Source organism: Mauremys mutica, chromosome 1 (assembly GCF_020497125.1).
Source record: "Mauremys mutica isolate MM-2020 ecotype Southern chromosome 1, ASM2049712v1, whole genome shotgun sequence".
NCBI classification, from domain to species: domain Eukaryota; kingdom Metazoa; phylum Chordata; order Testudines; family Geoemydidae; genus Mauremys; species Mauremys mutica.
This window is the reverse complement of record NC_059072.1, coordinates 160,944,747-160,960,575: the sequence shown is the minus strand read 5'-3', so window position 1 is coordinate 160,960,575 and position 15,829 is coordinate 160,944,747. Positions and strand designations below refer to the sequence as shown.

The window sequence follows — 15,829 nt, the reverse complement described above, 5'->3', positions numbered from 1 at the left end:
AGATCCAATAAGTCTTTTTATCCATTTCCCTGATGTGGGATTGTTCCCTGCAATATGTATTTAGGTGTGGCAGAATTTGATTTTTATTTTTTTATAATTTTGACAGTCAATATCCATGTTTATTTGTAAGCCTTTTTCAATTTTTATTAATTTAAATGTTCACAGTTTGGGGAAATTATGTGTGTGTGTGTGGAGGGGGTCAGATAATTATTTAATGATGGGAGATACTGAGATTCAAAAAGTTAAGGCTTTACAACCATTAAAACACAAATTGTCAACATCACGTGTCAAAATATACAAAGCAAACAGCCTTAAATCAAACTCTAAGTTTTTCTTATTCTGCCTATCTGTCATATGTTATGATTATTGATGGAACTATTTTTTCATCTGTTTGTGTGCATAAGGTGAAATCGACGTTTTCTAATCCTTCCAAGTCTAAATATGTTCCACAGTACTTTGCCTAGTCTAGTTGTGAAGGGCTTTCACAACAGTAGGGCTACCACAGTGGAGCTCCCAGTGTTTCCTACATCTCACGGCTAGGAAATGTTCCGTGATACACAGCCTACATTTTTCTTTTCCTAATTGCATCCTATCACTCCCCCGTGTCCCTCTAAACAATGCTTCTCCTTCCTTGGCGTTTACTCCCTTCCTAGACTCATGCACAGTGACCATGTCCCCCCAGTCATCATTTAGTTATGCATTATCCTGCCAACTCCCAGCAGTGCTGTGGTGGCTTGGTCATCCATGAAAAAGCAAGGACTACTAAACATCTGTCACTCCAGCACTCTGCCAGTCCAGGGACTGATCTCTTCAGCTTTTCTCAAAATCTCCTCTTTCAGCTCTATCAGGCTATTTCTCCCTGAAGTCATTCTCTTGGCTTTCAAAGTTCATCTTTTATCATTTTTGTGGTCGAAGACTAGCACCGAACTATGCAGTGTGAGTCTGCCAAAAATAAATAAATCAAATTGGCTACTGGCCAGCCTCGTTGGTTGGCTCATTGCCATGGCACGCTTGGCTGCTACTACTATGAAGAGTAAGTGCAGGTCATTCTACGTTTGTGTGGTGTTATTCATTTGGGTAGAATTTTGCTACACTCATCACCTCATCTACTGGTATGTTCCTGGGGTACCACTAGCAGTGGATGAGGGCATTTGACCTACATGCTTGGGAGGTCTTTTACCTCTGCATCTGAGTGAAAGAAAGAAAAGGAGAGACTGAATGAATGAGTTAATCAATTAACCAAATTGCATTACCTGTAATGCTTAAAATTAAACATTTCTGCAGTGAACAGGAAGTGGGGCAGCTCCTCCAGAACAGTATTTACTCCACTAACACACCCATCATCCCCCGACTGTTCAGCCTGAGATACTCTATTAATCTTGTCTTTTAGGTAACTGCTTTGGAAACTGGCTTTAACCAAGCAATTCAGTGTCCAGTATTAATTTACTTGGTGCCTCAGGGTTCCCTGAATTTTTATTATAAAGCACCTTCTAAATAATTCTGATTAGGGCTGCTGGACCATGAAGCAAAGATGTGGGGTTCTACCCAGGATAAGGCATGAATGAGACACGGGGCCAAATTCAGAGGCTGACCTAAGTTAGAATCCTTAGACCCCCCTCACATCCCCTTCCCTGTGTGTAGATGTAGGTTGATGCCACGTACAATCTGAGGAGTTGGGAGAAGATGTAAGTTAAACTAGGAGGTGGCCTACTTAAATTTACACTTCCTCACACTCTCCTGTTTGTTGCTTTTCTTGCCACATTCCTGGCTTCTGACCCCTTAAACTCTGTCCTACTCAGTGGGACAAAGTCAGCAGGGAAGTGTAAGGAGTATCTACATTACATATTGGTAAGGAGGTGCATGTCTAAGGTCTAGTCTATACTACAAAGTTAGGTCAACGTAAGTCGCCTTGCATTCACCTGTATGTGCATGTCTCTGCACTCAGATTTGTCTCCTGGTGATGTAAGTGCCTGTTACAACGACACAGTAAAACCGCTTCCCCAGATGGCATGGAACCATTGTCAATCTACTGAGGTCAATGCAGTGCAAGTGTAGACACCTGTGTCGACCCTAACAGTCCCCCATTCCCTGAGACAGTGATCACTTTGGTCACGATTTTAAACTCTGCTGTCCAAGGGTCATAGAGACCAGAAGCCACCCACAACCCCCACCCCTTTAAGGCCCCTGCATATTTTTGAAATGTCTTTTCCTGATTGCTCACCTCATAAGCACACCAAGCGGCTCACCTTTGTTGAGTGCAGCCGGCGCCCCACCAACCATGCTGGCACCACGCACACCGAGAGATACTGGATGCGCTCCTGCCTGGACTACCCTGGAAGTACTGGATCTCCTGGGGCTGTTGGGTGAAGATGCTGTGAAGCACAACTATGGACCATCCATAGAAATGTGGACACCTATGAGTAGAATGCAGGGGGATACAGGGAAAGGGGTACAACAGGGGTCAGCAGAAGGATTTTTGCCAGGGATACCACAAGGCCAGGGAATGCAACAGATCTGGTGCTGGACTGCAGACCTGCTGCTTCTACAATGAACTGCATGCCATACTTGGCAGAGACTCCATGGGCACCCAGCAGAACACTGTGGAACCTCGGAGAAGCCCAAGACAGTGACCCCTGCCATGAAGAGTGAGGAGGAGGGAGACGTGGCTGGGAACTCCAGGACCCCTTGGAAATTCTGCCACAGTGTAGCCAGTCCCGCCAAGCAAATGCGGGTGATCCTGATGAAGGGGAAGGGAACTCAGGTAAGTGTGTGCATGCATTTTTCCTTAAAATGTTGATATTTAAAGATGGCGCCTGGCCCATCCCCAAGTTACTAAGACACAGGTATCTACTTTTCATTGTTTTACTTCTATGAGAAGAGGTAGTGGTACAATAAACAGAGGTAGAGTTGGCATCTGCTTTTCATACCCCTATTGGACTACGTGGCAGGGTGAATGTGTTCATGCGGAGTTCTTTGTTTAGGTATATAGGCATGTCCCATATATCCTCCTAAGAGGTCTCCATGAAATTTGCACAGAGGTCCTTTGCAATCCTCTCCTGAAGGTTTCTAGGGATGGCAGATTTATTTCTTCCTCCATGGTAGGACACTTTCCCACGCCACTCCGCAATGAGTTCAGCTGGAACCACTGCAGTACACAGGTAGCAGCATACAGACCCAGGCGGCTTAAGGATGCCAGCAGCAGCTGTGCTCTCTGTGCCTTTGTGACCATCAGGAGTGAGATACCAGCTAAAATCACCACCAGCTGTGGGAAATGGTGCCAATATCCAGTGCCATTGTCCTATACTCATCCCCTGAAATAGGGACTGGAATAGGGTCTGAAATGTTATAGCTTCATGCAACAGATAATCTTTGCCCACTCCCCTTGCCCCTGTGGGCCATACTCACCCTGGCTGGGGCTGGAGAGCAGTGCTGCACAGGGGTGCTCCAAAGCTGAAGTGTCAATAAGCATTTCTCATTAAAAGTGTTTGTGGGAATCAGGGAAGGGTGTTTTGAAATGTATCTTTCCCTTTCCCATGTGGCTGTAAATCCAATGGTACATCTGTCTGTTTTTATCAGCAGCTTCTGGCATGGTGGCCTGGAGGGATGCCCTCGCCACACCCGCTGAATGCCTGGCCCTGATGAGCAGGAAAAAGAAGAGGACTAAGGAGAACACATTCAGCAAGTTCCTGCAAGCCATGCTGCATCAGCCCATGAACGAAGGGCCTGGGAGGCCAATATGACTGACAGTATGGAGAAAGACAGAGAGGAAAGGAGAAGTCCAGGAGTCTCAGCAGGTGTAAGAAAGGGAAATGCACCAGGACATAATGAGTCTTCTCAGGCAGCAAACCCAAATGCTGCAGACCCTGACTGGCCTACGGGTCCAAAAATCCTGGACTCTCCACTTTTGCAGTCCATGGAGCACTCCACTGTCGCTGCTCCCTAACTGCCCAACATACCACAAGACATCATGGGCCACATCATTATCCCTACCACACTCCACTCCAGGATACAGCGAGGAAACCCACAGCTTCACACACAATGACCTGTGAGCACCACAGTTGGTGTATGCATAGCCACAATGGACTACATTTATTTACTCACATGGACATAAACATTTATTTCCTTTATAGTTCTAATTTTTCACCCCATTAAGTTATGTTGAAAATTTGTATAACATTGCCTATGGTTTCTTTGCCCACGGATTTTCTGCACTGTTTTTTTTCTACTCAATAAAGTTCAATTTTGGGACAACCAAATTATCTTTATTAACTCACAACACACATTGCAGAATGCATAGTGGCACTCAAAGCAAACAGCACTTGTAAATGCAACCCAAGCACCACAGGATTCATGGCTTAAGGAAAAAACCCTGTCACATTTATTAATATACAGCAAACACTACACAATTCTTAGCAGCACGCAAAGCTCCAGGCCCAGAGAACACTCTGGCAGAGAATACTACTGTGGCTGATAGTTAAAGTGCTCTTTCAAAGCCTCCCACAACCACATAGCTCCAAGTCTGGCTCTTGTAATAGCCCTTGGGTCTGGCTGTTCAAAGTCAGCAGGCAGTCTCTCCACCTTTGCCCTCCACGCTGGTGGCAGCTTTTCCCCCTTTGATTCACGGCCAGTGTACAGCTTCATGAGCTGGGGAGCAAGGGGGTAGGCTGTCTCCCCAAAATCACTATTGGCATTTCAGTATCCCCAAAGGTAATCTGCCAGTTGGAAAAGAATGTCCCTAATTGCAGCTTTCTGAACAGTCCCGTGTTCTTAAAGATGCGAGCATCATGCACCTTCCCTGACCAGCCCACACTAATGTTGGTGAAGTATCCCCAATGATCCGCCAATGCTCGCATAACCATGGAAGTAGCCCTTTCTGTCGATGTGCTCTGTGGCAAAGTGCTCTGGTGCCAAAATAGAGAGATGCATCTATTGCCCCACCGCAGTTGGAGAACTCTACTGCTGCAAATCCATCCGCTATTTCCTGCACATTGCCGAGAGTCACGGTCCTGCATAGCAGGAGATGATTAATGGGCCCCGCACGTTTGCATGACAATGGCACCCACTGTGGATTTTTCAACACCAAAATTATTTGCCATTGACCAGTAACAATCCGGTGTTGCAAGCTTCCAGAGTGCGATCGACACTTGCTTCTCCACTGTCAATGCAGCTTTCATTCTGGTGTCCCTGAGCCGGAGGGTAGGCCACGCTCAGCACACAGATCCAGGAATGTGGCTTTTCGCATCTGAAAGTTCGGCAGCCAATGCTCGTCATCCCAAACCTGCATTATGATGCTATCCTACCAGTGAATGCTCATTTCTCAAGCCCAGAAGCAGTTCTCCACCAGCTGCAGCTGCTCTGTGAACACCAACAATAACCTTGAATGGGTTTTCGCTATGTCCCGCCGCAAATGGTCGTTGAAGAAATCCTCATGTCCCCGGTTGTTGCATTACTTCCTGAGGATCTGCAAATACAGGAGACTCATGCCTTGTGTATTTGCAACATTCAGGAGAATAGTACAGAACTCTGTGGGCACCATGATTCTCTCAGAGATGGCAGAGACTGAAAAGTGCTGCATGGGATTGTGGGATTGTTTTAAAAAAGATTAAAAACTAAGGGATATGGATGGCATTATGGGACGGAGAAAATTTCATGCTGGGAATTTGACCTCTATCTCCCAGAGCTCTCTGGGTGAGTTATTACTATCCCACAAAACATTGCAAAAATGGCCCAAAATGTATTGTTCTGGATGGCAGCGCATGGCATGCTGGGATACCTATACATCATCTACCATACTTTGCATCAACACACACCCTTCTGGTGCATACACACATCACTGACACAAGCAGCCAAGTATGCTTATGCCCGGGGGGTTTATAAAAACTTTGGCGTCTGCATACCAATGTAACGTGTGCCAACCAAAGTTTGTAGTGTGGACATGGACTAATTAAGCGAGCCACATGCTACTCTCAGTTACATTGGTTTAAATCTGGAGTGTCTCCACTGAAGTCAGTGGATTTACTCCAGATTTAGATAGGTGTAAAGAGAGATCAGACTCCAGTCTGGTTGATTTGAGGGAGTCTATGATAGCTGGTGTAACATGCACATGGTGGGGTGCAGGAGAAGGTGTGAGTCACACCCGTTTAGACTGCCTTTTGTCTTTTCTAGATTGTCTTAAACTCACCTCTGAATTTGGCTCACCCTCACATCAAAAGCACTCTTAGAACACCAGGTAAGAATACAGTGAAGCACAGAAATTTCAACTAGTAAATGTGCCTAGGGAAGCAAATTGTTCTTCCTTTGTACAGAAATGAAGAATGCTCTCCTGCTTGGTGAAATAACCTTAAAATGGAGTAGTCTCCCCACTACAATGGAATAATCTGTCAGCCTACAATCACTTTACAAGTCTGGCAGGTCTGCAGTTCCCAGAGGGCTCTACATCCCAGGAGCAATGCACACTAGCAATCACCACTTCCGCTCACCTCCTTAGAGAAAACAAGTCTCCAGGGACACTTTTCAGGATGTAAAAGCTTTGTTTTGAGTTGTATCAGAATATTGACCCAGGGACAACCTAGGGAGCGTTGCCTATGTAAAGATTTGCCTATGGGCAGCACTGTCTATTGTAATGTACTTGGTAGTGTGTATGGTCTGATCTACATTGGAGGATCAGAGTGTGTAACTGAAATGTTAGCATTGGTCTATGCATCACTGGCACAATACAGAGCACCTTTACTAGCATACTTATTTCAGTTGCACTTATCTCTGCATCTACAAAAAGTAGCATAGGAAAGTGATGCACGCACATTTCCCCAGGGGAACGGTGGTGTAATTGTAACCTGCAAGCCAGTTTGCCAGCACTTCTTGTCTACTGTAATGCTCTATAGTTACAAGCTAAGAACAAATATTAGCATTGCTCATAGCATGCCCCAGCACTATAAAGCCTGAGCCTGATTTTCTGTTGCCCTGTAGTCTTCTTCTTAGCTTATGCGCAATGTGCCTCAGGTGGCATGTGAACAGGATTCATCACTGGATTTGGTTTGCTGGTTGGATCATTAGCTTCCCCAGCTTGGCCCGGGCACTATAGTCGTTTGCATCAGTGCAAAGTGTGTGTAAAATGCTTATGAATGCATTTTGCACTGGTGCAAATGACTACACAAGGTGCAGAGCAAGGGAGCAGCAGACATCACATCTTCAAAAGGTTTGTAGCAGATTTGTGGATAGAAACTTTACAGGAGGGAGCGTTCTACCTGCTCCAGTGTGTACACTAAAACTATCACTGAATGAGGTTCTCCTTACACACTGTGTGTTGGAGTTGTACGTTTGGAGCAGAAGGACCTGAGTTCAAGCCCTGCTTATATTCATGGTAATAACTGTGTTTAGGAATAACTATATGGGATCTGGCTATGGAACAATCTTCCCGATGAGATCAGGTGAAGCGAGAACCTAGCTATTGTTGAGAAAGCCTTTCAACCATGATGCTCACAATACAAGCACCCCCCTTTTATTCCTACCAACCAAAAACAAAACAAAAACCCCTAGCCCATGCAGAGTATTGACCCCAAAAAGGGAAAAATGCCGGAGACTCCACAAAGTCCACAATGCACTTCACTATTGCTATTGATTTTAAATGGAAGGCACTCATATACTAAGGTGATGGTTGGCAGTATAAAATCAATGCTAGACAGCTAGCGTGGTCTCTATGAAATGTAGCTAGCTGCTGCGTGCCGTACAGTCATAGTCATGCAGGGCACTGCAGCCATGGATTCTCTGTATAGCATGAGCTGCTAGGCTGAACGTTGCAGCTGGACACTAAGCATATCAAGTATCAGTTGGGATTTATTAGCCAAAGGAGCAAATCCAAGAGAGCTGTCAGGGTTAGACAGCTCTGCCCTTTGTGCTGCAATTCCTTTAAGGTGAAAGCACTAATTCATCCATAAAATGATAGGCTTAGACAAATTCCACCCGGTCAGTGTGCTCAGATTAGATGAACATTCCTTGATCACTTCCAATCCATGCAGCAAGTCCATGGACTCGGCTAAGGTGGACCTATGCACTCTGAAATTATGCAGCCATGCAAATGGTTGCATAGGATCTTAGGAATTGCCAGGGATAGCTCAGTGGTTTAAGCATTGGCTTGCTAAACCCAGGATTGTGAGCTCAATCCTTGAGGGCCACTTAGGGATATGAGGCAAAATCAGTACTTGGTCCTGCTAGTGAAGGCAGGGGGCGGGACTTGACAACCTTTCAAGGTCCCTTCCAGTTCTATGTGATAGGTGTATATCTCTATATAACATTACAGCCAAAATCCATCATGTCCAGTATCCAGCCTTTAACAGTGGCTAGTACCAGATGCTTCAAAGGAAGGTGTAAGAATGCCACAGCAGGCAGATGTGGGTTAATCTTCCCCCTATATTAGGGCTCATCCTGATCTCTGATAGCTTGACATTGTCTTAAACTGTGAAGCAGGAGGTTTGATATCCCTTTGAACATTTCTGCTATTATGATAACTCAGGATATTCTTGATAGTCATATAACTGTAAATCCCTTTCTGGATCTTGCTAATTTCTTTGCCTCAACACCTTCCTTTGGCAGTGAGTTGCACAGTTTAATCACATGTTGTGTGAAATTTGCCACACTTTAATTACATTGAATGTCTCCTTGTTCTTGTATTATAAGACAGGGATAACAGAAGGTCCCAGTCTACCTTCTTTAGGCCATTCATTTTTATTATGTCCCCTCTCATCCATCTCCTTTCTATGAGAAACAGTCCCAGTATTTTCATATATGAGCTTTTTCAGGCTCTTGAGCGTTCTGGTAATTTTTCTCTAAACACTCTCCAGTCCAGTCTTTTTGAGATGGGGTGACCAGTACTGCACACAGTGTTCCAGGGGAGGCTGCATCACAGATTTATGTAATGGCATTGTCATATCTTCTTTATTCCTCTCCATCCTGTTCCATATGCATCCTAACATCTTGTTTGCTTTTTTGACTGCATCTGCACATTGTGCTGAGGTCTTTATTGAGCTCTCTATAGTGACCTCCAGGTCCCTTTCCTGACTTGATCATTCTCCCTTTTGTAAAAATGCTGCATAAATCTTGTATTGAGACACATGATTGGCTGTAGAGTGGACCAGTGGCTAAAGAGGCCAAAAATTGTAGACAGGAGCAGGATGCTTTCGGAGCTGTCGATTGCAATGCTGAGTTCTGCTGGGGCACAGCTCCTGCTCTTGTGGAGAATCAGAGCTCTGCAGGACAAGCACTTCTTTGGCTCTGGAGCTCCCAAGATGCTCAGCAAAGTAGTTCCTTCCTGCATTCCTTAGGAGCTTTGCCAGAGTGAAGCAAAAGCAGGCTGGCACCAATTGTGTACTCCTTAGGACCTCTACAGCTAGGAACATTCCTGCCCTATGGAATTACAAAACTCCACAAGAACAGGGTCTCGCTCTCCTTCTCTGGATTTTAGAACATCTTCAGGGCAGCCATCTCTTCCAACAAGCTCCACGCACCCCCCCAGTTCAATTTTATCAACTCTTCAGCCACAGCCCCCTTCTGCGGACTCCTTGTTGTGCCAGGGTCAACTCTGAGAAGAAACCTTCCTTGGGCGGCTGCTGTGCACCTCTCAAGGAAGAAGAGGAGCTTCAAGTTAACTTGTGAGAATAAGTTGGATGGTGGGGGGTGGTTATAGGCTGTGGTAGGCTGTTCTCTGGAGGCTTGGCTGGTTTGTGGCAACAGGCTGCTGGTGAAGGTGGTCTCTCCACTATGCTGGGACTTTCTACCTAATTCCACGGGTCTTGCTGTATAATTCTGAGGGGCCTTGCCACATAATGTAGATCTAATGCACTGCACAATACAAGGAGTCTTGACTTTAGCCTTTTCTTCCTGTGTCCTTAGACACTTCATTCAATCCATGGGACACTTGGATGGGTTTGAGGATCTCAGCTGAGTTCCTAGCATACAGTAGCCCATATTGTACAGCTGTCACCTGTAGAGCTGCATGAAAAGACAGAGAGCTATGGAAGGCTGGACCAGGATAAACCTCTAATGGAAAAGACTGTTTTTTTTAACCCTGGCAACAGTGAGACTCAAAGCTTTCATGTAAATAGGCTTAAATAGTCATCAGTAATCACACTTAACTACTACTTATGGTACCACACAGCTTCCATCCATCTTTTTTGCCAATAGCAAATGTCTCCTTTTCATCATGAAGGAGAGCAACAGGTATGAAAAGCAAGAGATGGAGGCGAAGGGATGTTAGTGAGGATGACTGGATGTGACCCTGACGCGGGTGGAGCTATAATACTTGCTGAAGAGATAAGAAGTCCCTTTTGCATTTGAAAAATATGTGCTATCTCGTGCTACAGAAGGCCTCATAGACACAGTGCTGAGAAAGGTGTGAGCAGCCAGGACCTGTCGATACTAGAGTTCTCAACATTGCTGACTCTAGGGAAGCTGAGCTGTGGGAACCTAAAGTAGATCCCCTGGGGGAGCTGGAAGAAGGTGTAAGAAGATATAAGTTAAAATAGGGGCTGATTACACCTTAAAACCCCGTGCTCTTCTTGATGTACTTCTCTCTTCTGGCACCTTGGCATGTGGACTTGATGCAATGTGTAAAGAGGGAAGATGAGGGGTTCAGTGTAAGTGCAAATGGGCTGAGTTCATTATAGCACAGACATAACTGAGTATCTAAATTCATCCCTTTCCTGGAGCTAGGCTTTACTGGTAATTCAAAACCAATAACATGACATAAACTTCATCCTATGCTTCTTCCCCATGATAGTTGCTCCTAGGGTTTGGGACCTTCTTTGTCCTAGCTCCTTAGTTCCCTCTAACTACACTTATATTTTATGTGGAGTTAAGTGGACCCACCAGCTAGCATGACCCAGTAATAATGGCTGGATTTGAATTCATGGGGTGAAATCGCGGCCCCCATTGAAGTCAGTGGCAAAACCCCTATTGACTTTAATAGGGCCAGGATTTCACCTACGGTGTTAGCATCTGAGCCTAGGATGATTTGTTTGCAGTGTTGTTGTAGCCATGTTGATCCCAAGATACTAGAGAAACAAGATAATTGAGGTAATATCTTTTATTAGATCAATTCATGTTGAAGCCTCAAAGAAGAGCTCTTTGTAACTTGTAAGTTGTTCTCTTTCATCAACAGAAGATGGTCGAATAAAATATATTACCTCAACCACCTTGTTTCCGTAGGATGACTTGACAGAAGAGCCATATATCTCAGTACAAGGTCGACTCCGCCACCGCCTTTTGCAGTGGTGGAGTACCGGAGTCGACCGCGGCGCTTCCGGAGTTCGAACTATCGCGTCTAGCTCAGACGCGATAGTTCGAACTCCGAGAAGTCGAACTCACCGCGTCGACCCGGACGGTAAGTGTAGACTAGCCCTTAGGGAGTCTAGGGGCTTGATTCTCCTACACCCTCTAGTGAAGGATTTGTATGTTTCTTCCCCTATCTAAATGTTGACTGCATGAATTCTAATGTGTGGCATGATATGAGTTAGCCCACTTTGGAAGACACTGGCTTTCTGTCTTCCCTTTCTGTTGGAGGAGACAAAAGGTCTATTTTAGCTCTTTCAAAGTCCTTCAGACACCTGGCTATTTTCTGATGCATTTTCTATTTGGCTTGGTGTTGGCCATGTGGGGTATCAGATGTAGAAGAATGAAGGTCAAAGGGGGAGTAAACCACAACTGACCCTATGATAACAACACTGTATGTGTGTGTGTGTGTGTTGGGGGGGGTTGTTTTGAGAGATGTGTTTTGGGGAGGAGGTTGTGTGTACTGAAGTTTTTTGGTGTTTTGGAACATCGGTGTGGGTTTTTTTAGGTACATGTGCTTAAATCCCAACACGAATTGGAGCAGAAGCTGCACAGAGAAACAATTTAGGTGTCACCATGGAATCTGCTAGGTTGAATGGTTTCAAGGATATGCCCCATTCCCATCCTTTTCCATTGGTTCCTCTCCCATTTGGCTACACTTGGGTCCCTGTGTTTCAATTGAAATCTACTACTGCTCCACAGAGATGCCAGGGACTGCAGTGCAACATGGGGAGATGGTCAACATGGATTCCATGAGCTGTTGTAATAGAAATGACTTTCCTTCATTTGAAATTGGTTCTCATTCTCTCAACCTTTATAAACCCCACCACAACATTTTATGGCCTACAACACTGTAGAAACGCTTATTGCTAAAGCCTTTTGAACCATTATGGTAAAATTTCTTTTATAAACATTGCAGTCATGGGTCATGTTTGGCCACTCACTGTGGCCCTGATCCCAATAGTCATGATTATTCATGATGACAACACATTACTTACTATTAATTATTATTAATATATCACATGTCTTTCACACAACACTCTCAAAACTATTTAGAAACACTCCCCCATTGAAACAAAGCCATGTCTGGGGTGGTACATAGTAGTTGTTCAGTAGTAAATAGCCTCACTACACAACCTTTTGGGAAAAGAAGTAAAGAATATAAGATCCAGTTTACACTGCAGAGGAATTTAAGGAAGCAACCAAATTGGAACTTTGCCAGTGTCGACACCCCCTTGCTGAGAAAAGTGCCATAGAACCTTTAGAGACTACTGATTGTACAGCTTATTGAAAGATGGCTCCTGCAGCAGACACGGTGTGCCTTAACATGATGGGGGCACATTGGTTAAGTACCAACTCATAGAGAACAGTGTCCCTAACTGAATCAGCTGCAGCACTTAGTTGTTCTTTGGAGAGCTCCATCCAAGTTCTGCTATTTAGTGAAATACCATACTATATGGTCTTTCTGGTCAACGAGAAGCTATTTAACCTGCCAAGATCTGAATTTAGACCTATGGTGGGCCATGGAGTTCCTTGAGTTCCTGACACTGTTTTAGGAGCCAGACTATAGCAGAGTTAAAAAACTGAACTCTTAATTCAGTTCAAGGTAGATAAGTAAGGAGGCAACTGATTTTCAACTATTTTAAAAGATATTTATTTGTAAATTCTATGGGCCAGGTTCTCAGCTGGCTTTAGCGGAGCTACTCTGACTTAAACCAATTGAGGGGGCTGGCCCTTTGTTTACATGTGTATTCCGTTGATGCTTTGGGATATTAGGGCCCATCCTACATCATTTGCGCACTGCAAGCTCAAACGTCAATATCAAAATAACAATGGTTACCATGTACATAGCACTTTGCAGCTGTAGCTCTCAAAGCACTTATGGGGAAGGGTAAGGATCATTAGCCCCACTTCAGAAAAGGAGACCCTGAGGCACAGAGAGGTGAAATGACTTCTTCACTGCCAAACAGTAACTCAGTGACAGAGCCATGACTACAATCCAGCTTTCCTGATGCTCAGTCCAGTGCTCTGCCCACTGAGACCTGTGGCCTCCCTAGGTGGAACGCCCATCAATTATAACAGAAGTTGTGCATGCATTGCATTTGCAGGACCTGGAGTGCAATCAGAATTTTGGGTGAACCACGGACCCTTAAATCGCTTAAGCAGTTTTTAGTACATGCATTTAAATTCATTTTCATTGATGATCCTTTGTGGTAGCTGCAGCTATCCGCTCCACCTTCTCTTCATATTCTGGCCAATAGACCATTGGATGGTGAGGGCTAGAGAGTGATCAGAGTTCAACTAGGGATGGCAGATGAGAAGGGGTGGCTCCAAAGTTCTCAAACTTAATATATCAATGGTTATGTGAAATGAGTGTGTGTGTGTGGCGGGGGTATCTCTGTCTAGTTCTCAGTGGACTGGGGTCCACATTACAAAACCCACCACCACTGTCACCCTTTGTGGGCAGTCTCAGCAGGGCAGCCAGCGTGCATGGGCAATGCAATTTGAACCCCACTCTTGCCAATAGAGGGTGCTCTTCTAGGGCAGGGATGAGGCCCAACGCCAGGTCAGCAAGAGGAAACACATATCACTGCTGTAGGGTTGCCAGGTGTCCAGTTTTCGACCAGAACGCCCAGTCGATAAGGGACCCTGGTGGCTACAGTCAGCACTGCTGACCGGGCTATTAAAAGTCTGGTCAGCAGCACAGTGGGGCTAAGGCAGGTTCCCTGCCTGCCGTGGCTCCAGGCAGCTCCATGTCTGGTCTCCGGCTCCTATGCGTAGGGGCAGCCAGGGGGCTCCGCATGCTGCTCTCGCCCCAAGTGCTGGCTCTGCAGCTCCCATTGGCTGGGAATCTCAGCCATTGGGCGCTGCAGAGATGGCGCCTGTGAAAGGGGCAGTGCGCAGAGCTGCCTGGCCGCGCCTCCACATAGGAGCTGGAGGAGGGACATGCTGCTACTTCCAGGAGCTGCTTGAGGTAAGCGCCACCCATAGCCTGTACCCCTGACCCCCTTCCATACCCCACCCCCCTGCCCCAGTGCTGATCCCTCTCCCACCCTCTGAACCCTTCGGTCTCAGCCTGTAGCATCCTCCTACATGCCAAACCCTTCACCCCCTGCACTCCCAGCCAGAGCCCTCACCTCCTGCACTCCAAACCCCTCAGCCCCAGCCCAGAGCCCCCTCCTGCACCCCAAATCCCTCAGCCCTGGCCCCACACCAGAGCCCACACCCCCAACTGGAGCCCTCACCCCATCCCGCACTCCAGCTCCCTGAGCCTGCCCAGTGAAAATGAGTGAGTGAGGATGGGGAGAATGAGCAACGGGGCAGGAGGGGATGGAGTGAGTGGGGGGCAAGGCATCAGAGGAGGGGAGTGGCAGAGGGCGGGGCAAGTGTCTTCAGTGTTGTGCGAGTAGAAAGTTGGCAACCCTACACTGCTGCTAGTCTAGCAGATGTTCTTTGGATAAACAGCAGACTTCGGTCTCAAGGGGCTTCAGCTCCCCACTTGTCACAGCACTCAACAGATACACAGTGTGAAAGAAAACGTTTCTTTGTGTCTCGAGCTAGAAACCTTCTTCAGGTCTGCAGCCAAAAGACTGTGAGGAAGATGGATGGAATCACTGATTTTTACCATAGGGACTAAAGGGAAAGTGCCAGCCAATCTTGAGTAATGGAGAAGACAACCCTACCACCTTTTTCTCTGCCAAATATCCCTTCCACACTTGTGCTTGTAGAAATGAGCAAAGTGGCCAGCCTAGCTGGGGAGTAACAGTTTAATGGGCTACCACATGGAAATTCTGAGTGTGACATTCACCCAGCCTGGCTGGCATGTGATGGAGGCATGCAGCCTGTATAAAATGCACCTGTCTGTATATTCAGGGACTTACACTACATGGACCTGTTGTATAGTCTTGCCTGCAGTGTCCCTTGTGGAAGACACAGGACTAAGTTGTAATGAATTGAAAGGAGACTTGTTACCAAAGCTGCTGGACACAGAACCTGTGGTTCTGTCTGGCATTGTAGCTCCTTGAATGACTAACACAACCTGTGCTGACCAGTGCCACCACACAGGATCTACTAAGTCCTAGCCGGGACAAAGCAGTCATGGAAGGAACTGCTAGTGAACTATATTACTCATTGCTAATGGGAAAAAAATACTAGTTTCCTTCACTAGTCAAAAGGACTGGTGCTGTAGTCAGATCCTGGTGTCAGGAAGCAGCACTGACAAAACAGATGGATATTTCATGGTATCGCTACATTTCTGGTCCCTATGTGCCCGACAATCCAGAGAAGCATACAGGAACCCTGAAAGAGTGAGATGTATGGGAAGATCAGTAGGCAACTGCTTAGGGGATTTCTGGTCAGTTAATCAGCAATCCTGAATTGCTTACTCATGTTTCCATACAATTGTGGGTCCCAAATGCCTATCAGAAGCCTTTAGGTCATTTCCTGTAAATCACTGCTGTAGCCAGAGTCTGGAACCTAAAGTCACCCACCACACTCTGACCAGTGG

The 15,829-nt window shown here is 46.0% G+C and overlaps 1 protein-coding gene and 1 long non-coding RNA gene across 4 annotated transcripts in view; one reads left to right on the top strand and one right to left on the bottom strand.

Moving 5' to 3' along the window:
* Positions 1-15,829, top strand: part of GAP43 (growth associated protein 43) — a 74,554-nt gene that overhangs the window by 41,305 nt on the left and 17,420 nt on the right. The gene's annotated exons all lie outside the window — the stretch shown is intronic.
* The window catches only part of LOC123360899, a 46,743-nt gene that overhangs the window by 21,852 nt on the left and 9,062 nt on the right, over positions 1-15,829 (bottom strand). For 2 of the 3 annotated variants that reach the window (XR_006576090.1, XR_006576088.1), the window contains exon 2: positions 2,247-2,414. The exons of the other annotated variant lie outside the window; for it this stretch is intronic. This is a non-coding gene — a long non-coding RNA (uncharacterized LOC123360899). The remainder of the gene's footprint in view (positions 1-2,246; positions 2,415-15,829) is intronic. 3 annotated transcript variants of the gene reach the window in all.